Genomic DNA, 24,265 nt, shown 5'->3' on the forward strand with positions numbered 1-24,265 from the left:
AGGAAAGGAGACTGAGAAACCAGCATGTAGTCATAATGTCAGTAGCGAGTGTAAAGTCCAGAAAGGCTGAAGAAGACCCCAAATTCTAATAGTATGCAAAAGCAAAGAGTGTTTATGTGAGATGTATATTATGTGGTGTGTGTGTGTGTGTGTGTGTGTGTGTGTGTGTGTGTGTGTGTGTGTGTGTGTGTGTGTGTGTGATGTGTGATGATTCTGTGGACAAAGGGAATTCACAGGGGAACTTTGGAGCGTCGGTTCTCAATGTCCACTTCCAGTGGATCTGCCTCTTGTGTTCTCAGGGTTGCACCATCAAGCGGAAAACCCTTACCCACTGAACTTTGTCACTGGTTCCATACTTCTTATATATTCTTATTTTGTTTTAATTTGGTTAATTATCTCACTCACACTTTCTTTTTCATTTGAACTCTGGAGAAAATTTGTGTTGGTCAAATAGCTAAGGAAAATCTTTTGGAGGAGTTTGTTGACTGGAATTTGGAAGCATGACAACAGTATACGTATTTACAATAGTGAGACTTCTTTGCTTTTTTTTCTGTTGTTTTGAGACAGTATATTGTCTCAACAGACTGGCATTGAATCCTCAGTCTTCTGACCTCAGCCCCCTGAGTGCGGGGATGACAACTATGAGCTACCACACCTGGCTAATTGTGAACCTTCATTTAAGGATCATGGGACGTACTTTTATTCCACTGTGTTCTTTGTAGGTTTATATTATTTTCTTTATAAATATATTGCTTATTTCACGTTAAGCCTACTCCTACTCATTTTATGGTTTTTACATAGAAATTTAATGAGCGGGAGTAATTTGAAAAAAAGGTGACATAATTCAGCCTACAGAGGAGGACCAATGTCAGCTTTTGATTTTCCTAATAGTATCATATATTTTCTAATATATCTAAAGGATAGATTATTGTTAAAAATGTTCCTTTCTAGTTATCTTCTCCCAGCCAAAGGCTTGTTAATTTGCAACAGATAGTAACAAAACTGACCACTAGATGGCAGAATAAGATACATTTCTTGGATTTCCACATTTTTAGAGAAGAAACTGATTCACAAACTAACTCAGATTGTTTTACAGTTTACAGTACTTCAAAATACACTAGTGTTGATCTAAAGATCAATGTATAGTAGGAAAATATATGTCTGAAGCAATCTCTATGATTTATTGCACTTTATTAACTTACCTCATATAAACATAATGTTGTTTGTTCTCTAAGTCTCTCCCTTACTTCACTCAGAGCAGTAGAGGGGAATTCTAAATTTTCTGGTTTACTTTTTCCTCTCTAAATAAAGTACCTTCTCCAGATGCCAAAACTGCATTTGTTGCCTTAAATGTCCTTGCCTCCGTAAGTCTAGTATTTTTAGTAAGTGATCAATATGTTTGGGGGGCTGCCTGTGTTCTTCTCTTCCTCCTGAGCACAAAGTTTACAGGCACTCATTCCCCTTAGAGACCATTCAGACAGTGCTTTTCAAGCAGGACATTGTGTTTCTTCACTGGCCTATTAAATAAAGTGGGTCAAATCCAGCCATCTATCGATCTACCTTCTACCTAACGTGGTAGAAAAATGTCAGAATACAATGCTTAGAAAAAGGCAACCATTTCTTTGGTAAATTACTTGTGAATATTAAATATGTACACCTATGTGATCATGTTTGTTGGGTTGTGATTTTAAAATGTATTTCTAACTATGTGTCATGTTTTTTTTTTTAAAGTATAAAAGTAGAAGCTGCTAGAATCTCTCAGGCTTTGTGTCGCCTGGTGTATTGTGGATCCCAGAGCTCCACTCTCTGAGCCATTCCTTGAAACCCCACATGTCATCTCCTTAGGAGTCCTGGCAGTTTTTCCTGTCTATGCTTCCAGGGCTGTGAGGCTCTGACCTGCAGCCAGAGTTCTGCAGAAGTCTGAGAAGTCCCAGTCACTCCAGAGGTGCTCATCTGTCTCAAGTCCTTCCACTTCTCCTGAAACAGTGGGCTTCCAGTTTCCAAACAGCATCCCCAAGACCCACGCCGATGCTCTGAAGGAATGGGTGTGAGGTCATGCTCTCTCACTGATGTCTACATAGATGACTCGGCATCACTTAAGGGTGGGCACTGCTAGCCTGAACTCATCTTCCTTGCCCCAAATCAACCCACATCTTAAATTTTATTTTAGCAACACCATCCTCTTTGTATTACCTGGAGTGTAATTCTCCAAATGAGTATTTAGATATGAGGATATTATGTTTATCTTGAGAAGAGTCTGACTTTGAATATCAGCATCACCATGTTTCTCCTGTAGGTCTTTGTGAGCATCTAATTTTCAGACTCCCTTGTTTGTAAAATGGAAATTATTATAGTATAGGTCCATTAAATCAGTGCTGGAAGACTATCTCAGGCCAATAGTGGAAGTATAACTAAATTAATTATTGATTCTAATAGTAGTAGAGAACTTGAAGTCAAGAGACTGACTTTCTAATTCCAATGTTCTCTAATCATGTATTTTAGGTGTTTTATCATTCTTCTAGTATTAAGTATAAATATTTGAATTTTATAAAAAATGATTTCTTTTCTCCTAAAGTAGTGTTTTTGCTGCAGCCTCCTGTGGTTCAGCCTGTAAGGAATGGTGTTAGATGAGCAGTGTGTGTTTTCTCTCCCTCTCTCTTTTTTTTTAGTAAAGAATAGTTTAGTTAAATCCACTTCTATCATGTAGTTCATGACTATTGTAAAATAGACAGGCACAACGTTTGCACTTTTTGAAAACTACTCACAAAGGGAATCCAGAACATATTTTCCAATATTTGATATACTTTGGAAAACTTAAGTGATCCACTTTGCTGGCTGTTCTGGCAGGTGGAATAGAAAAGGAGCCAAGACCTTTGGACACTCTGTCCCCACTGGAGAGCTGCACCTTGGGAAGCATCCTACACAGCTTGAACAATATTAATTGAAAAGGGGAATAAAACTGAATCAAGGATCAAGCCCAAAATTTTTCTATTAATATTCCTACCATGGTCAAGTTAATGGACTTTGGAACTTAACTTTATTGTTCTCTACACTGTGTGTAGAAGACTTTATATGTCTATCATGATATAAAATGTAAACTGCACCTATATAAAGGGCAGGTAGGAAGCCTGTTATTGATTTGCTTTTCTGTATTGCTAATGGTCTAATAAGACAGCAGTACAAGCCCAGGTTAGCCCTATTAGTACATGCACCCTGTTCACGATGGGGTTGGTTTTACATTTTGTACTTCACACCCCTATCTTACTCCAGGAAGGGATTTTAGGCCATGGCATCATACTGCTTCATTTTACAGATGCTCAAATCAAAGCAAAGAAAGAAGTAAGATGCCCAAGTTCCCTCAGAAAGACAGTAGCAGGGTGGACATGAATTCCAAATTTCTTGATTCTCAGAATGAGATACTTCCCCTACCTCTCCCTTTCTTCCCCTTCCCTTCTCTTTCTCTTTTCTCTCTTCCCCTTCCTTTGTTCCTCCTACTTTCTCTTTCTTATTGTGGATCCTCTTTCTTCTTCTCTTTCCTCTACCAGACAGTTTTCCAAAGTTAGAGTCAAGTGATCCTTGGCCAAGTGGGACCCAGCAGAGAAGACAGTAATACAGCGGTTAGTGAAAACTCAGCATCTGCTAATGTTTTCTTCCCAGGTTATTCTCAACTGGAGACTGAGAATAAACTCTCTGGGGTGGCCTGAGCTGTACTGCACACAGGCGACATATGCTATCCACCCTGGCTTTCCTAATACTGGGGCTTTGCTGAGGAGCTAGGCAAAAATCAGTACTTGAAAGTTAATCACAGGGCAAAACTGCAGTGTCCATTAGAAACTGAGTGTTTCTCCTTAACCACCATCCACCCGGCCCCGGTTTTCCACATCTCACCATCCCTGAGTTTAAGCAGGGTTTAGCTCTTATATACATCATGTACTTGAAGAGTTCAGCAGCTTTTTATTTTTATTTTACGCTTACTTCTGTTTTTTATTCATGCATCCTTCATATGTTAAAGGTATGAATAAAATGGAGACTAAGAAGACATATGTAATTGTTTCTATTCATTCATTCAAAATTTTGTTTTCCTCTTTGTAAGTGTATTTTAGTAGAAATAAGCTTTGTTCATTTAAACAAATCCTCTTTTAAATCACTTCAGAAAACCTTTGACATCTTTATAGAAGTGTGCATTTTTTAAAGTTGTTTATAAATAAGGTTTCTTTTTTTCTTTTGCTTTTTTTGATTTTTTCAAGACAGGATTTCTCTGTGTTGTTTTGGTGCCTGTCCTGGATCTTGCTCTGTCGACCAGGCTTGCCTTGAACTCACAGAGATCTGCCTGGCTCTGCCTCCCGAGTGCTGGGATTAAAGGTATGCACTACTGCCACCCAGCTCAATAAGGTTTCTTAAGCCACTCCAAAAAATAGCTTATGGGCATGCCAGTTTGAATGAGATGTCCCCCACAGTCTCAGGCATTTGAATACATTGGTCCCAATTGGTGATGCTGTCTGGTAACGCTTGGGAATTGTGGCTTTATTGGGGTGGGTGTGTTATTGGAGGCAAGCTTTGAGAGTTTAAAGACTCATACCATTCTCAATGTGCTTTCTCTCTCTCTCTGCCTCCTGCTCGTGATTTAATATGTGAGCTCTCAGCTTTCTGCCCCAGCTGCCATGACTGCCTGCTGTCACATCTCCTCACCATGGTTGTGATAGACTCTTACCCATCTGGAACCAGAAGCTCAAATAAATTCCTCCTTCTTTAAGTTGCTTTGCCATAGTATTTCAGCACAGCAATAGAAAAGTAATTAATACACTAGGTCATAGTTGTTGCTCTTGGTTGCCATCCAAAACATGATAGTAAGACCCTACTGCTGAAAACACCACATATGTGAGTCATAGGAAATAGAGAAATCAAACTGATACCTTCGCAAACGTTTTATCCCTACTGGCTAGATTTCACAGTGCTAAAGGATGCCATGTGTGCTACTGAGGGATAAAAATCATCAAAAGTCTTTCCTAGTTCTGACCCCTGTAAGCATCAATAATGACTAGCCTACTGCAATAGTAGCATGGATGTTATGGGAGTAACCAACTACTTTCTGCCTGGATTTAAAAGCTCTTAAGTTTTAGAAAGATTTTGGAAATTTGCAGACATGGGAATTTCAGAGAGGCTGGATCATTTAAGAAACTTGGGCTGTTTTAGAGATGCTTGAACATTGAAAGAGACTCCTGATATTTTAGAGAGAGTGGATCTTTTAGAGTGTTGGAATTTTAAAGACTGTAGAATTTTGAAGTTTGAAATATGTTTTATGCATTGTGGTTTTGATATTGATATTACATCTTGGAGATAACGATAAAGAAAATATTAGGATTTAACAGCATGTGTTTGTGTGTCAAGTTGATGATGGGTCAGTTGTGCTGGCTAGTTTTACAGCAACTTGGTACAAACGTGAGTCTTTTTGAAAGAGGGAACCTCAATTGAGAAAATGAACCACCAGATGGGTCTGTGAACAGGCCCGTGATGTGTTTTCCTGATGGATGATAGATGTGGGAGAGTATAGGTTATTATGGGCAGTGACACTCCTGGAACAGTGGTCCTGGGTGCTAAAAGAAAGCAGACTAAACAAGCCATGAAGGAAACACCAGTAAGCAGCACACTTCCATGGCTTCTGCTTCAGTTCCTGCTTTGAGTTCCTGGTTTCCCTGGATGATGGACTAAAACTCTATGATGAAATAGACCCTTTCCTTTCCAAGTTGCTTTTAGTCATAGTATTTGTCACAGAATTACTAAGACATTAAAGTAACAAGACAAAAGAAGGAAACAAAAGAGATATAAAGCGGAATGGAAGTCAATGTATCCCCGTTTGCAAGAAATATAGTCCTATATATGAACCACTAAAAAAACCAGCACAAAAGTACTAGACTGGATAAACAGGTTCATCAAAGTGGCAGGATACAAAATTAACATTAAAAAAATCAATACTCTTCCGGTTTTATCAATTACAAACATAATGAAAAAGAATCAGGAACCTATTCCCACTAACAATAGACACCCCTGTAGCTGGAGAGTTTCTCTCCGGTCCCAACAAACCCCTGCAGTCCCGCAGCCCACTTATAAAATAGTCACTCAGAAGCTTATATTACTTATAAACTGTGTGGCCATGGCAGGCTTCTTGCTATCTGTTCTTATATCTTAAATTAACCCATTTCTATAAATCTATACCCTCATGACTTACTGGTATCTTACATCATGCTTATGGTGGTGGATGGCAGTACCTCCCTGCCTCAGCCTTCCACTTCCCAGAATTCTCCTCTCTCCTTGTCCTGCCTACACTTCCTGCCTGGCTACTAACCAATCAGCACTTTATTTATCAATCAATCATCCACAGTACATCCCCAAAACAAGAAATCTTGGAATAACCTAACCAAGGAAATGGAAGACATCTACACCAAACTGTAAAGAAAGCCCTGAAGGATCAAAAGTCATGATGATAGTAACTGGAAAGACCCTCCCATGCTCAAGGATCAGAAAGTTAGCATTATGAAAAATGGCCATCCTGCCAAAAGCAATCTATAGATCAAATGCAGTCCCAATCTAGATCCCAACACTATTTTTCATAGACACATACAAAAATCTTAAAATTTATGTGGAAGCATAAAAGTCCACCTATGGCCAAAGTAATCTTAACCAAGATAATGCCGTGAGAGGTATTGCCATATTCGATTCCAAGTTATAGTATAGAGCCACAGTAATAAAAACAGCATGGTACTGGCACAAGAAACATGGATCAATGGGTTTGGAAAGAAGACCCAGATAGAAGTTCATTCAACCACAGCTACCTGGTTTTTTGAGAAGTAAGACAGAAGATAAATTGAATAAAGCTTAGCATCTTCAACAAATGGTGCTGGAAAACCTGGATATTAACATGTAGAAGAGTAAACCTAGATTCATATCATATATCTCATTTCATTATACTAGACTCTAAATGGATTAGAGACATCGGTGTAAGACCTGATATCCTGAAACTGCTAGAACACAGTGCACACTTCAGCACATAAGTGCAGGTGAGGATTTTCTGAACAGAACTCTGGTTATACAGACAATACAATCAACAGTCAACAGAGAGTATCTCAAGAACTTTAAAGCTTCTGTCTAGCAAGGAAACTTACCAAGTGAGTGAAATGACAGACCACAGATTGCAGAGAATCTCTGTCAAATATAATCTGATAGAAAACAAGAAGAATATACAAAGAACTCGAAAAAAAAAACTCCAAGAAAACAAACAAGCCAATTTAAAAATGGACAATGTCACTAAACAGAGATTTCTGAAAAGAAGAAATACACATGGATGAATAACCCTTAAAAAAAAACGTTCAACATCTTTAGCTGTGGGAGAAATGCACATTAAAACTGCTTAAGGCTGTATTTCAACCCAGCCAAGATGGCTGCCGTGGAGGGTACATATGACAACAAATGTTGACATAAATGTGGGCAAAAGAGAACATTTCTACAAAGCCAGTGGGAGTTAAATGGATGCAGTCACTTTGAAAATCAATCTGGTAGTTAAAAAAAAAAAAACAACAACAACAAAAAAAAAAACACCCTGAGAAATAGAACTACCAGGTGAACTAGCCATAGACCTCATAGGGCTGTCCTCAAAGGAATCTATGTGTTACTACAGACACATTTGCATGTCCATGTTCACTGGAGTCCCATTTGCAATAACTAAGAATTACAACCAGCCTAGATATCTAGCAAGAATAGACCTCAGCTACAAAGAAAACTGAAATCATCAAAATTGCAGGTAAATGGATAGAACTGAAAAAAGTTATAGAATTATGTATCTAAGTGGTGTATTGAAGGCTCAGAAAGACAAATGGGACATGTTGTCTCTCGCTTGAATGTCCTAGTATCAACAATTTGAGCCAAGAAACCAGAAAGGGACAATGGTGAAGGAACTTCCTTAAGAGATAGAAAACAGGTAAAGCATAGGTAAAATGAAGGTGAGGACATTGAAGGTGGAGAGATCATGGGGGTGTGTGGGAGATGAAGAGAGAATGGGGGGGCACATGGAAACTTACTATCCGCTAATCCAACTAAAAAAACAAAAATGAGAGTTTGGAGGCAGATGCCCTACAAGGCTAGATAATTCTGGTCCTAAAAGCAATGAGTCACTAGACAAAGCCCCCCTGCCAGGTGTGAGATGCCTCCCTAGGACTAGAGCGACAGAGAAAACCTAGAAGCCCCCCAAACAAAATAGGATCTTTCCACTCTTCTTACTTGCTCCCCAGAAGTAGTTGACACTATTGCTGAACCGCCCCTCACACACATACACCTGGGGTGTAAGGTAGAGAAGTCAAGTCGCAGTTGGGCTAGACACTTCCTCTCCGTGACTAGCTTTTACAACACCTCATGGTACTTTGCAGGTTGTTGGGGTAAAGTCAACAACAGCTTGATCCAGCTGTGAACTCTATCAGCCCACCCGCCAGACAGGATGTGCCCATTAGTGCAGTAATGGTACAGCTGGTACAGAGATAACCAGCCATTCTCTGATTGGGTTTGAGGCCCACTCCACATATTCCAGGGTTATCTTGGACTAATTACTAATGTTAATTAGTAATATGGAAACAAAGTTCTCATTCATCTGAACCAGGGGGAAAAATGCTATTTTTCTAGTAATCCTTAAATAAATTTTGGCACGTAATTAACAAAATGCATAGTTATACTAAAAGACAAGGAGAGGAGCCTATAAGAAAATTAAGAAGAAAAACCTACTTTTCTCTACGGACTTAAAACATGAGTTATATCTCTAACAAGTGCCTCGCATCAGGTTGCTCATAAATCATCAGAGAGAATCACTGGCAGTGAAGTCAGAGGCAGAGGAAGGAGACTGAGGCACGAATGTCAACTACACCCAGAACATTCCCATGCTTTAAATGCTGCCATAGAGGAGATGATACAGAAGAGGGAGTCGCCGCCACTCCCCAAGCAAACTGTCAGACATGGGAAAGGGATAAAAAGTGAGGCCCCTTGAGCTCCATCCCCCCAACCAGGAAGAGGAAAATCACCTTGCAAGCAGTTCAGGGCTAAGCGAGAAATCTTGGCAGAATCCACTTTGCACTAAAGCACTATATGATCTATATAGAAGGCAAGACACAGTTGGAGCTCACCGAAGGGAACTTGAGGACAAGTGGGCGGCAAGGGAGCAAAGGTCAGAGGCCTACAGGCAAAGCAGGCTTGACAATAACGGGAAGTTTTTCTGTCCTACTTTTTTTTCTTTCTTCCTTCCCTCCTCCCTCTTCCTTTCTCCCTCCTTCTTCATCCCTCCTTCAATTCCTTTCTTCTTTTTTTTTAAATTTTTTTTATTTTGTTTTTGATCTTATGGTTTTGAAATAGAATCTCTCTCTCTCTCTCTCTCTCTCTCTCTCTCTCTCTCTCTCTCTCTCTCTCTTTCTCTAGCCCAAGGTGGCCTGGAAGTCACCATATGTAGTCCAGATTAACCTCAAACCCATGGCAATCCCCCTACCTCCTCTTCCCAAAGGCTGGGAATGCAGACATAAGCCATCATCCCAGGATTTATAGAAATTTCTGCCTTAAGACAAGGCAGAGCTTACAAGATGGGGAGCAGGGACTGAATTGTACCTTTCTTTTCTGGGGACTAGCAGGTGCTGGTTGGGTGTCAAGACTGATGTCTACACTCTTCAGGATGCCTTGACTATAAGGACTATTTGGGTCTCACAATTAAGTATGAGATGGCTGATTTCTTGGAGGATCAACTGTGACAGCTGGGGTTGACTGAGATGTCCAGGGCCCAGCCAGCAGAGCCTCTCAGTGTGGGGTCCTAATCTCTGGAATTCCAACCATATGTTCTGACAGAGACCATTTGCTTCCCTTCTAAACTGGCTCTCACTGGATCTAGTGATAAAGACCCATTCTGTGTGGCTCTGAAGCCCACAGCTGGGCACAGATCTGGAAACCAGAGTTTTGGCTGGTCCTAGGGGACACAAAAGGAGAGAGATGAACGCATTAGCACTTCACAGCTTTGCTTTGTTCCAGAGATGACTGCAGATGGACGCTGCTCCAGGAAGAACACGTGACTTCTGCAAAACACAAATGGTATTAATAGGGAGCAGAGATCAAATGTAGCTCAGTTATAGTAATTGGACGCTTTTTGTGTCAAGCACTATGTTAAACATTTAAAAAACATTAGCTCATGCTTTCCTCAAAGCAATCCCTTGAGGTAAGAATTGTTTTTCCTATTTTACAGCTTAGAAAGCTGTGGTAGCCAGACTAAGGGGCTTCTCAGGCTCAACCCACAGCCCACCTCTGAGGAAGCCAAGTTTTACACCTGGGCCCGCCTAACAGCAAAGCCAGTGGTCTAAAGAGAGGAAGTTTTACACATGGACAGAGGACTTTAAAAGGAGTCAGGCAAGACCTAACTCCTCATCACAATGTATATGCTGTGAAGTCTGTGTTGTCAATGTCTCTCGGCTTCCATAACCCAAAGGTGAGAAATTACAATTGTATTTTCCATCAATATTTTTTGTGGAAATCAATTGATTAATCTGTGTATATGAATCTGTAATGTTAGACCCTTATGATTTTGATCTTTTTTGAAGCTTTAGTTTTCTCACTGACGTATGATATCTTTCTATCAGAATTCCCAATAATCTTGAAAGAGTTAAGATGACCTAGGGAATCATTTTATAAACTACAAAGTGGCTGTACAAGTGAGGTAATGTTCAAGCAATCCCCTTATAATTCTAATACACTGTAAGGGATTATAGTAGTTTCAGCCAGTTCCTGTGAGACTAGTAACAAGTATCACTATTTAATATTGTTTAACTTTTATTAGCTTCCTTCGACAGCGATGGCATACATTTCCCAAGTAACTTGGCACAGACTTTCTCCCAGGCAAGCACTCCCCTCACACCCTGGTGCCACTAGAGAAAGAGATGACGCCATTCTCAAAGCAGCAGCAGCAGCATGCTCTTTGAATGATCTGCTGAGGCCAGAGACTCATGCATTGCATATCCTCAGATCTGCACATGCATTAAAGCTATGAAAATGATTCTGTGAGGGAGACAAATACAAACACATGAGGTCACTTCTTCCAGAGTGTAACAGGATGTAGACTCTTGGAAGAAAAATAGCCTAAATGTCTTCTTGGAAACTTTTGTCTCTGAGCACGGAACACATTATAAATTTTTCCAAATCTCTCCAACATACAGTACCTCAAGCAGTGTGCCTTTTTACTTTAATTTTTCCCACTCCTTCTCTTCTTAAGTTGTCCTTTTGGGGGTAAAGAAGAAAAAGCTGGGAACAGTTTTTGGTCACTAATGAGTTCTTCTCTGAAGGTCCCGATCTCTGCAGAGAGACAAGCATAATATGGCTTGGAAGCTGAGTCCCATGGCTACTTCTGGGTCAATAGTTCAATGTTGATGCCCCTTCATCTGACAGGAGTGCAGTATGACACTCAGTTAAGACACACTGAAGTCAGGAGACCTGACTCTGCTAAATAATTCTACAAATAGTCATTACATCACAAAAGAACTACATTTATAAATGTCATACACACACACACACACATACAACCAAGTATGTGTATATGTATGTATGTATATATATATGATGTATATGGATAAACACATACACACACAAACAACACACACCCCACACACGCACATATTGTCCTAGAGTTCTGGTCCTTCACCAAAGCATATAACAACTGAAGAACTCTGTACTGGGAAAGAATTTTTAACTCTCAAAGCAAAATCCATATTCCAGAACCTAATATCAAACACACAAAAAAATATATTTTTCCCTTATAGACAATAGTATACCATTTTTTGCAATGTTTCATTATAGGGTTTGATTTTTTTTTTTTTTTTTTTGTTACTGAGTCTATGTTAAATTAATCCATTAAATGTTCTCAGAGGATCAATTGTGACAGATGGGGCTGACTTTGATGCCCCAGGTCCCTGCCAGAAGAGCTGGGAAACCATTTAATATCATCATGTTCTCTTGGTAATTTATTAAGGCCTTTAGGCTGTAATTATTTATTTTACATCTTTTCTTTGAACCATGCTCATGTTTGACTGCATATAAAAATCATCTGTATATATAATAGTCCAGACTCCATTCTCGGCAATTCTGACTAAATTGGAGGGTAGTCTGGGCATTTTTAAAAAGCTATTTAGAGCCGGGCGGTGGTGGCGCACGCCCTTAATCCCAGCACTCAGGAGGCAGAGCCAGGAGATTCTGTGAGTTCGAGCCACCTGGCTACAGAGTGAATCAGAAAAGAGCAAAGCTACACAGAGAAACCCTGTCTCGAAAAACAAAAAAAAAAAAAAAAAGCTATTTAGATCCTGGCTTAATGTAGCAGTACTGAAACAGTAGTTATTCATGAGGCTGAGGCAGGGGGATCACAAGCACAAGACCTGCCTTGGCAACATGGTGAGTCCCTGTATCAAAATGTAAAAAGAGAGAATTGGGATGTAGCAGAATGATAAAGAAATTACTGTCTAAGTTGGGGTTTCTATTGCCATGAAGAGACACCATGACTACAGCAGCTCTTATAAAGGAAAACATTTAATTAAGATGGCAGCTTATATTTTGAGAGGCTTAGTCAATTATCATCATGGCAGGACATGGTGGGCGGCAAAGAGGCAGACATGGTGCTGGAGAGGTAGCTGAGAGTTCGGCATCTTACGCAGACAACAGGAAGTGGTCTGTGGATCACATTGAGTGAAGCTTGAGCATATGAGACCTCAAAACCCCCACAGTGACACACTTCCTCCAGCAAAGCCATACCTACTCCAACAAAGCCATAACTCTTAATAGTGTTGCTCCGTTTGGAGCCCATTTTCTTTCAAACCACCATAGTTACCTAGCATGCATTTGGTTCTAAATTCAATCTCAAGTTCTTCTAAACAGCTAAATAAATGTATTCAGTAATTCTGCTAGCACACATTGTTGGGAAGTCCTCTAGGATAGAGTTTAAGATTGCATCTGGGCAGTGGTGGCACACACCTTCAATCCCAGCACTCGGGAGGCAGAGGCAGGCGGATCTCTGTGAGTTCGAGGCTAACCTGGGCTACAGAGTAAGTTCCAGGACTATTTCACAGAGAAACCCTGTCTCAATCCCCCCCGCACAAAAAAAGATTGCAACCACTGTGGAGCTTGTTAAATTACATATTCTGATTCAGGTGGTCTTAGACAGGAACTGACATTTTATAATTCATCTAAAAAAGTTGTGACTTATTTTTTTAATTTTTTATTATTTATTTGTGCATGAATCTATATGTGAATTGTGTGTGTGTGTGTGTGTGTGTGTGTGTGTGTGTGTGTGTGTGTCTGGTACCTATACAAGCCAGAAGTGGGCATCAGATCCCATGAAGTTACATCATTTATTGTGTATAAACTTCAGGAGCCATGCCAGAAACTTCAAGATTAGACACAGGTCCTCAGAGAAAGAAAACCAACAGGAGAGACAGGTAGATACACAGGTAGTCTATAAAGAGAGAGGTAAAGAGATTTAGTAAAAGCAATTTGTTTGTATGATAGTTCTGAGTCATGAGTCTGAAAACTAGAACCCTGGGAGAGAGGTGTTGTAGTTCCTTCATGAAAGTTTGCATACCCAAGACCTGGGGGAGGCAATGTTTTAGAGTTCAAAGATTTGAAGAAAGTAGGATTTCAGCAGCTTAATCTATCTAAAAGGTAGGCAATCTCCATCTTATGTAAAGGCTAAACATATTGTTTTCTGCCGACTTTCAGCCTATTGGATGAGACCAGCCCACATTACAGAGGCCAGTTTTCTCTACTTAGTCAATGTCTAGTATACTGGTTTAATAAAATGCTGATTGGCCAGTGGCCAGGCAGGAAGTATAGGCAGGGTGAGCAGACTAGGAGAATGCTGGGAAGAGGAAAAGTGAAGTGAAAAGTCACCAGCCAGACATAGAGGAAGCAAGATGTCAAGGCAGACCTGAGAAAAGGTTTTAAAAAATGTGGCATTTTTTAAATAAGAATTATTTTAAAAAGATAAGAATTATGGGTTAATTTAAGTGTAAGTGTTAGTCAGTAAAAGCCTGAGCTAATGGTTGAGCAGTTAAACCAATATATATATTTTAAAGGTATCTTGACTTCAAAATTTGTGTCTAAGGGTATGTTACTTTGGAAAAGAGGTTCTGCTTTTGTTTCCACAGAAGATGAGGATCTATGAAATGCTTCTACGCTAATATGGTTTGATCAAGGAAGATCCCCTGAGAGGTCTCCAGATGTTCCAACATCCAGAACAGCTTCAAGGCAACTGGCTCAGACAATGTAGCCTCACAGACTACTCCAGTCAGAACTTGACCATGATTCTTAATTTTCTCAGGATCCCCATTAGATTGCCAGCACCCCAAACAGAGGAAATACTATCAGAAGCTACACCCAAATTCCAAAAACGTTGTTTCTAAGTGTTTATTTTTATTTAAAGGAGGTTGATTATGAATGTAATCTCTTTCTAAAGAAGAAAGGGGTATAATATAAATATGATAGGATAAAAGGGTAATTATTGAATATACTTTTAAAGAACAACTTGTTTAAAAGGTTTTACATTGCTATAGATTTTAGTTTATTACAAATTTAAAGTTAATTTTGCTATAGTATATATATATATTTCTACTCTTGTTTAAGGTATTATGTTTATGCAACTAATTAAAAATTGTAATGTATAATTAAGAAATATAGATTAATAATTAGTCATCTATGATAATCAAACTTATAGTCATGCTAGTTACATTTTTTAGGTATATAAAGGTATATTTCAATTAGGTAGGTAATCATCAAACACTTCAAAGATAGAATATGGCATTTTAAATGATTTAAAAACTTAGATTTCCTGGACAATGAGGCATATCTACTCCTGGCAGCACCGATTTACTTCAAAGAGGAAGATGGGCATCAAAGACACTCCATATGGAGTTTATCTTCTTCTTGGCAAAACTGGCCATTTTGACAAGAAACTGTTCTTGCCTGGACTGCTTGACAAAATGTTGTAGCAACTGGACATGCAGAACCCAAGGAAATATGACCACTAAATTTTGCCAAAACAAGGCAAAATGGTCCTTCAGGTTCCTGCTTTGCAGAGGAAACTACCAGACATTCTGCAGGACATAGGGAGAAGCAACTGAGAAACTCTAGGCTTATAGGCTGAACATGGATGCCCCAATGTTACAGAAGAACTTTTGGTGACTGTCTAGGCAGCTAGCTGTCTCTGTCATTCTAAATTTTGGAAGTTGCTTACAATTCTCTTCCTGTTTACTTAGGTAACATTATATCCTTTGGGGGCCTTTGATATAGTTGAAGACTAGATAGTTATAATTGTAATTCTCCTTGGTTATGATAAAAGATAAATTAGATATAAAACTTTAGACTCACAAATACAGGATAGATAACAGAATATTTTCTTTAATTTTGCCAAATACAAATAGACTAGATATTATAACTGTAATTCTTGCTTGATAACTGTTGTATTATATGTAATTTTACTATGCTAAAGTTAAAACCATCCTTTTTGATTAGACAAAAAAAAAGGGGAAATGCTGTGGGATAATGCACTTGTACACTGGTTTAATAAAACGCTGATTGGCCAGTGGCCAGGTAGGAAGTATAGGCAGGGTGAGCAGACTAGGAGAATGCTGGGAAGGGGAAGGGCAGAGTGATGAGTCACCAGCCAGACACAGAGAAAGCAAGATGTCAAGGCAGAACTGAGAAAAGGTAAAAAGCCACCTGGCTAAACACAGATAAGAATTAAGGGTTAATTTAAATGTAAGAGCTCATCAGTAAAATCCTGAGTTAATGACTGGGCAATTATAATTAATATAAGCCTCTGAGTGATTATTTTATAAGCAGCTGTAGGACTGCAGGTGAGAGAGATTTGTTTGGATGGTATGGGGCCGGGAGGGACCCGAGAAACTTTTGACTACAGTCTTGGGGCTTTTTTGTTTTTGTTTTTGTTTTGTTTTGGTTGGTTGGTTGGTTTTGGATTTCTTTTTCTTTTTCTTTTTCTTTTTACAGACTTCCATTAAACTGGCATTGAGTCAGTGAGCTGCCTCCACACCTCAGCCCACTGACAAAGAGACCAAAAGCTTCATACATCTCAAGCTGGGGGCGGTGGTGCAAGAAAGGGAGTTTTAATAGCTGACCATTCAAAGACACAAATGTATTAAGGCAGAAGAATTTAAAAATAATGTAGTACATAATTTACAAAAGCTTTGCATAATCTCCCCTGCATGGAACCTGGGTGTGGACAGGGCCATCCTCCTTTCTGGAGTATGGGGAAGTATCTTTTGGGAGGACAAAGGACTTACTGTAACCATGATTCTCATGGCTACTTGGAATGACTATTAAAAACAAACAAGCACAAAAAAAAAATGTACAATCCATCAGTGCTCAGGCACATTGTAGAGCTTTGCCTTCATCATTCATTGGATCATTTAAATCCCAAGCTAAAAGCACCAGTAAAAACAAAAGCAAATTAAAAATAAATAAACAAATAAAGCCATACCAATGCTGTCTCAGTTTTGTTTGTTTGTTTGTTTGTTTTTGTTTTATTTCTATACAAGATGGGTTTTGTCAAAAAAGGGACAGCTCAGTTACAGTCAGCCTAGAAGTATCTGTGGTACAGGATGGAGGGCGGGACTTGTCATACTCACAGTTGTGGACTTACCTCTGCTTCAAGGTGGACAGCAAGGCCAGGGTAGAGCCGTAATCCTCAGAGGACTTGCACTCTGGGAGAACACTGGCCTTGATCTTGATGGTGCTGGGAGCCCGAACAGTTATCTCTTTCTGCATCCTGTCTGCGGTGCTTGGGTACAAGGTGATGCTACCATCCTGTCTTCAACGTCTGGGTACATGGTGGTGCCACCACACAGCACTGTGTTGCCATATCAGTCTTTGAAGATGCTGACATCAGAACTTGAACATGGTGGAATTGAAGGTAGTTTCATGGATGCCACAGGAGTCTACACCCAGGAAAGAAGGTTAGAAGACTGACCTAGGAATAACAGAACCATTTGTTGCAAATAGTAACAACCTGGCAGTGGGTCAGTTCATATTTCTTCTCCAGGATACAGCAGTATTTACCTCTTCCTCAAAGTCCAGGGCAATGTAGTGTAGCTTCCCTTGGATGACATGAATGACATCCCACTCCACTGTAGTGGAAAAGCCGTAGCCATGCTCTGTAAGGATCTTCACGGCATCTTCTTTCAGGTCCCTGCCAGCAGAGGTCCAGATTTGGAATGGCGTAGGGGAGAGAGTAGCTGTAGTAGCTGGACACAGTGTGGGTGAACAGATTTCCAGAATCTACCCTGATGCCAGTGGTATGATCTGTGAGGGACCTGCCCCCACTTTACCATGGATACTTTTGAGGAGAGGAATAAGAAAATATCAGGTAGAAAGAGAGGCCTAGGCAATACAAGGAAAGACAGAAACACAGGCTAGCTTTGGGAGGACCTGAGTCAATATCCAATGGCCCAGAACTTTATTCAAAAGGGCTTTTTGCAGCAATGCCATGGGCAGAGGCAAAAGATCTCACCCCTTGCTTGATACAGCAAGTACAGACCCTTCCAAATACCTGATAACCACACCCGTGGTCAAATCATTCCCTTATGGAGCCCTGCTGAGTAAAGCAAGCTCAGATTCTCTGACCTTGAATAATTTGGGCCTCCACAATGATCAGAAGCACATATCAACAACCCCGTATGTAAAGCTACATACACAGTTAGCATATTCAAGGTCTCCAGCATGATCAGTTCATCTGGGGCTCAGTGAGCAGCAACTGGTATTTCTTGGGAATCATGCACAGAACACTGTAGGTATCATGCCAGGTCTTCTCCATGTCATCTTGGTTGGCAGTAAGACTATGCTCAATATGGTATTTTAGGGGCAATAACTTCATTGTTAACATTGCCCATGTATGAATCCTTCTGGCTCATACCCACCTGATATCACACCCTGGTGCCATGGGGGTGACCCATTATGGACGGGGAAATGGCCTAGGAGTATCACTACCTGTGAAGACAGCTTTGCTCATACACAAGGCTCCTTGACAAGTGTAGCAATATTACCATCCATGGAGAACTGGGTGGTGGTAGAGGATGTGGGTGGTCATGAAAGAGACCTGTGCAGAGACATGTGGACATGGATTTGATCATCTTGGTCAACTTCTTAAGTACTAATGTCATCTGGAAATGTCGCCATGGCCCAACCAAGAATAATATTTGCCCAAATGTCTGGGCATTGTCATGATCCTATCATGTTGACAAAGCAAGTCATAGCCCCCAGACAATCCAATTCACTGTAATGAAGTATACCAATAAAATTCATATAATCATTAATGTCTGGGAAGTGCTATGCTGTAATCACAATTCTTAAACTTTTTTGACTTCTTTATATTCTTAAATATTACTGAAAACGCAAAGTACTCTTCTCTGTGTGAGGTGAATCTGTTTTGCATATTACAAATGAACTGGGAGATTTTAGAATCATTTATTTATTCATTTGCTATTCATTTAGCAAAAAAAAATTGAGAACGGTAGCATAGTTGCAAATTGTTTATGTATAGTTAATAGCAAGAAGTTAATCATTTACATTATCAGACATCACACTGACTCAGAAAATTCCACTCTCATAAAATAATGAAAGTGAAAAAAAGCAAATAACATCATTAGGGTGAAACTTCTTTATCTCCGCATGCTCAGGGCAGTCCCTGGTCTTGATCTTCATTGTGCTGGGAGCCAGAGCAGTGACCTTCTGCTTCCTGTGTGCGATGCCTGGGTACTGTTTGTGCCAGAAGACAACACTGTGTTGGCCAAGGGGTCTTTGATCATATCTAAGAGCTCTCCAAGGATCTTTGTAGCACACTTTGATAGTTTTACAATAGACAGAAGTAGAGAATCTATATAATTTCCTACAGAAAAGGCTAATCTCAGCTCTCCCCAGAAAATGTGCCGAAGTTCTCCTGAATTGAGCAGGGAGTAGGAGGGACTTGAACCGGCACCTGTCCACTGCTGCCTGTTTCCCACCAGCTCATTACCGGATACGCCAAGACATCTTAAAGGCCAGGGCTGAGAACACCATTCTGCAAGTTTGTTCATCTCTTAGTAAAAGCAGGTTTCTCAGCCTCAGTCCGCCAGACATTTTGACTTAAATGATTATTTTGCTGGAGGGAGATGCCTTGTGCATTATGGACTGTTAAACAATTCCTTAGTCCCACTCACTTAATTGCCAATCCCCTTCCCCAGTGGGAGGAAAAACAAACAAACAACAAAACTAAAACAGACCAAAAAAAAAAAAAAAAGCACACAAACGTCACCCAGTGTCTTCTGCACTTGGCTGAGAATCAGTGTAATCGACTAAAGGGGAAATGAAAGCAGTTCCCCAGCAGGGCTGTTTGCGAGACTACACATGACCTTGACACTAAGATCTGATTGACAAGTGGCACCTTAGTGAAAGGGGAGGGGAAGGGATGCTACAGTCTGTGGCTGGTTTCCACATCCCTTGAGCTATTGTGTAGACTTACTCCTTGTTTTGAAACAGGAAAGAAAAGGAAGGAAAATCCTGCGAAGAAACCATGAATCCCAGTGAGTGTGATATCCGTTTTGAAGGATCCAAGAGACAGCTGCAAGGCAGGAACACGGGAAGAGTAAGCAGATGAAGTGCTAAACTCTAAGCCAAGTTCTCTGCTGTGATGTAGAACCGAAAACACATAAAACTATATCTCAAAAAGATGTAAAGGTGATTTTCATTTATTCATTCTGTTCCAGTTTCTTCTAAAACACCAGATGAGTAGTGTGTGTGTGTGTGTGTGTGTGTGTGTGTGTGTGTGTGTGTGTGTGTGTGTGTGTGAGAGAGAGAGAGAGAGAGAGAGAGAGAGAGTGCGCGTGCGAGCGCGCGCGCAAGAGGGGGGGTAAGGAGTCAGTCCTTAATTACGTCATCAGCCTGCAACGGCATCCCAGCCTAAAAAGTGGGTGGGCCCTATGTGCGTCCCTCTCTCTTTCCTTTCTGCTCCTTCCTTCTGTCTATCCTCTCTCTTTCTCTCTCCCCCCTTCTTCTCTTTCCGCACTTTCCTTCCATCTGCCTCTCTCTCTCTCTCTCTCTCTCTCTCTCTCTCTCTCTCTCTCTCTCTCTCCCTCCCTCCCTCCCTTCTCTCCCAGTAAAGCTCTAAAAAGGTAACCATGGCCATGATTCTTCTCATCAGCACTCTCCTCCGTCGACATGGCCGCTGCGGGTAGCAGCCAGCCACGAGGAGCGCGCGGTTTAAAGCTAGTCCAAGAAAAGTTGAGTAAGTGTCCAAATAATACATTAACATCATGAAGAATTTTTTTTTAAATAAAGGGAAGGTGCACTGACTCAGCAGTTCTTGCCACCCAAACTGTATTATGCACCCAGTACCACCTGCCCAGGGACAGCACTGCCTACGATGATTTGGGTCTTTCTGTATCAATCATCTATTAGGAAAATGCCACCCAACCCCCAGCTTGCCTATATGACAATTTGATGTATTTGTTCAATTGAGGTTTCCTCTTCCATTACCCTAGGTAATGTCAAGCTGACAAAACAAAACAAAAACTTACCACCACCACCAACAACAAAAAACTAACCAGCATATTTGTTCCTCTTGACCATTTTTTTTTCCTTTTTATACATTGTAACCCAATAATATTCGTATCCATTTCTTTTTTTCTTTTTTTTTTTTTTTTTTTTTTTTTTGGTTTTTCAAGGCAGGGTTTCTCTGTGTAGCTTTGAGCCTTTCCTGGAACTCACTCTGTAGACCAGGCTGGCCTCAAACTCACAGAGATCCGCCTGCCTCTGCCTCCCGAGTGCTGGGATTAAAGGCATTCGCCACCACTGCCCGGCTCCATTTCTTAATATATGTTTGTGAAATCACATCACATGTGGTAATATTTATTAGAAGTGATATTTCTGCATTTCAATTAAGTTTCACCAGAAAAGGCAATATAGCATGGTGAATTTTTTTTTCTCCTCCAACATAATATTCTTTTGTGGATTGTTTGGGAACTTCACATCATGCACCCCGATCACACACACTTGACAGGCCTCCTGGGTCCACACCCGACCCTTGTGACTTCCTCCCAGAGAAAAAGAAGGAAGAAAGAAAATTACCAAGTCCGCTGTGTATTGCCCATATACTCACTAGAACATGGTCAAACTCCCAGTGACCAGCCCTGAGTCCTTCCCCATCCCTACCCCAACCCCTGCCAGAAGCCATCAACTATAAAGAGCTACAGTCCAGCACCCCTATCACAATTTTTAAGAGTTCTCTTCAATGACTTCCTGTCTAGACTGTGTCTTTTTCTTGGAGGTGGGGATTTGGGGTAGAGGTTGTCACAGAAGCCTTCAATGTCTCTCATTCTCAACAGTCATTGACACCACTGCACAAATGCTTCCTCACCCATTCAAGTCAGTGGCAGCACAGATCATGGACTTCCACATGGTTTTTGGCGACAGCACGGACCATAAACATTCACATGGCCTCAGGCATCAGAAAGGACCATGGACCAGTGGCAGTACAAATCATGGACATCAACATGGCCCTCTGCCACAGCACAGACCACAGACACTGTCTTGGCTACCTATGGCATCACAGACCAAAAAAAAAAATCAGCATGGCAGTAAAATGGTCCATGACATCAACATTCAGTCAGCAGCACGAACCTCAGACATCCACATAGCTTCAGTGGTAACACAGGCCACAGCAGGACCACAAACATCAACATGGCCTCCAATGGCAACACAGACATCCACAAGGACCTTGGGAATTAACATGGCCTGGGACAACAACACAGACCATTTGTAGTGGGTAGCTGTTTCAGCTTTGACCTTGAAACACTGCCCCTAGAATAACAGCAGGTAACTGCCACACCTGCTGATGACCTGCCCCTGGGGTGTAGCTGAGAGGGAGCTCCTTAAGATTCAAGATGCAAGGTGCATATGTCTGACCCCTTCTGGATACCCCGTGGTCCTGGAAGCTGGATGGGACACTAAGCCAGAGTTCTCTGCTGGATGGATGGTACCTCATCTCTCCCTGATCCTGTAACCAAGCCCTATTGGATGTATGTAAGTTATCCCAGAAATAAACCTCTCTTGATTACCAGATAAATTACGTGGAATTGCCTCATTAATTACATCAATAACCACTGACATCCCCAGGCTGTAATACAGACCAGCATCACATCCCCAGGCTGTAGTACAGACCACATATACCAACATAGCCTCCAGTGGCAGCATGGACCATGGGGATCTTTCAAGGAGGCCCAGTCCAGAAAATGAGCTGTTCTCCATCTCTGACATCTCATTGTTACTCAGAGCCAGGGTGATCATGCAGCTGGGCAGTGTGTTTGGGGGCAGAGCTTTCATGAGCTCCAGGTTGCTCTGCACTACCCTGCCAGCCCTACTCAGCAACAACATGCTTCCCCATGGAAGCATGGTGAAATTTTAAGGATGTGTTTAAATCCCGGCCCCATACTTCCCTAACAAAGTAGCATGTCTCCCATGACTTTCTTTTTTAAAAATTATCTATGAAGTGGGAAGGGATTACAATAAAGAATGGAGAGATGTTTGTATGAATGCCAGTTCTCATTAATAACCTATCTACTACTCTGCCAAGACAAAGGATCAACAGGAGTAAAGATCAAAAAAAAAAAAAAATGTGAGCACAAAGGGCACATTTGAAATGAAGCAGACAATCCATATTAGCTGGAGCCCTGGGATGGCTGGGGAAATGGTCTAAAGAGAGGTTGAGTTACATGCTCTGAGAGTTTGAAGTATCAGAAGGAGGAGTTTGCACTTAATTTATCAATTTAGCAGCCAATTCATTTCATTGCAGAGTATTGCTCTTTGTCACTTTATACCCAAGCCATAGCTCTGTGGAACTCTGTAGCATCTGGCGGTACCAATGCAGCCTTTATAAATGCAAACATTCACACTGTCATATTTGCATCTACCTTATAGGCAGTCTGCAGGCTTCTGCTGTTTCCAAGTACACACAGTTTTAAACTGGGTTCCAGGAATCTGTCTAGCACAGGCAACATTTGAAAGGTATAAAAAAGAAAAGTGAATATTAGGCTCCACTTTGACATGTCTTATGATTTCCAAGAGTATGAAATGTGAAATGTGATTTTTTTCCCATAGCTTGTATGTACCTGGGGAAGAGGGAAAGTGGCCACATCAGCCAGAAAAATGATGGATGGAGGAAAATGATGTCATCGTGAAGGAATGCTAATGTTGATCTTGAAGAAGTGATTGTGAATCAAGATCTTCAGAGAGAGGGCTCCCAGATGCCTTGGCTTGTTAGACAATCATTTGAGACCCCTTGAGAAAAATGCACTATCCAGAAGGGGGCCTTGGAGAGGCTTTGCATTAGTTTCCAGAGCTTCTCCAGGAGGCTGAAGAGGGATCCAGTGTCATCAAAACCTCAGGATCCTGCAAGCAAAAGATGTGGTTGCAAGGTCTGGCTTAGAACTGACCTGAACTCATCAGGTTACTTCACCTGGTTAAGATTCCCTTTCATCTTCTGAGGACAGAACTGAAGTTCTTTTATTCCTACAGTTGCTTAGAGAAATAAATAATGTAACTTCTTAAAATGTATGAAGATGTAACACAAGAAATAATACATAAATATATATTAAATACATATAATACATAAAATATATATTAAAGATCTGAGAATTCAATTAAAATATTGAAAGTGAGAATTTGGGGACATGCATATTTAAAGCACGTTTCACTCGGAAGCCTTGCTTAGTTTGAACCTCGGTATGTAGCCAAGGCTACATAAAATGTTATTTGTATGTTTATTTGTTAACATACAAATAACATTTTAATACAAATAAAATATCACCATATAAGTCCCTTTCAGCAGAGTATTTTTGTACAGCAATAGGAAAACAAACCAAGAAAAAAAATCAACTGATCTCCACGAAGCAGCAAGTATGTGCATTGAAGAAACCAAAGCCTCTGATATAAACAGTACTGAGGAAACTGAGTATCTATTTGCAGAGGGGAACTGTAACATATAACAGTCCGGGTAGCAGGGATATGCATCACCTCAGATAGAGTTGATTTTATTTAAAGATCTTCTTTATCAGCTGTTCTAAAATATTTAATTAGTTCTTAATTGTCATGTTTATTCTATGTACTATAGGAAATAAGAAAGTATACATATATACATATCAACTCCAACAGGATCAAAGACTCAAATGCAAAA

General features: G+C 40.5%; 1 pseudogene; it reads right to left on the bottom strand.

Moving 5' to 3' along the window:
• Window positions 1-20,255, bottom strand: part of LOC119088833 — a 32,514-nt pseudogene extending 12,259 nt beyond the window's left edge.
• Window positions 20,256-24,265: the final 4,010 nt, after the last annotated feature.

Source organism: Peromyscus leucopus, chromosome 12 (genome assembly GCF_004664715.2).
Source record: "Peromyscus leucopus breed LL Stock chromosome 12, UCI_PerLeu_2.1, whole genome shotgun sequence".
Taxonomy (NCBI): domain Eukaryota; kingdom Metazoa; phylum Chordata; class Mammalia; order Rodentia; family Cricetidae; genus Peromyscus; species Peromyscus leucopus.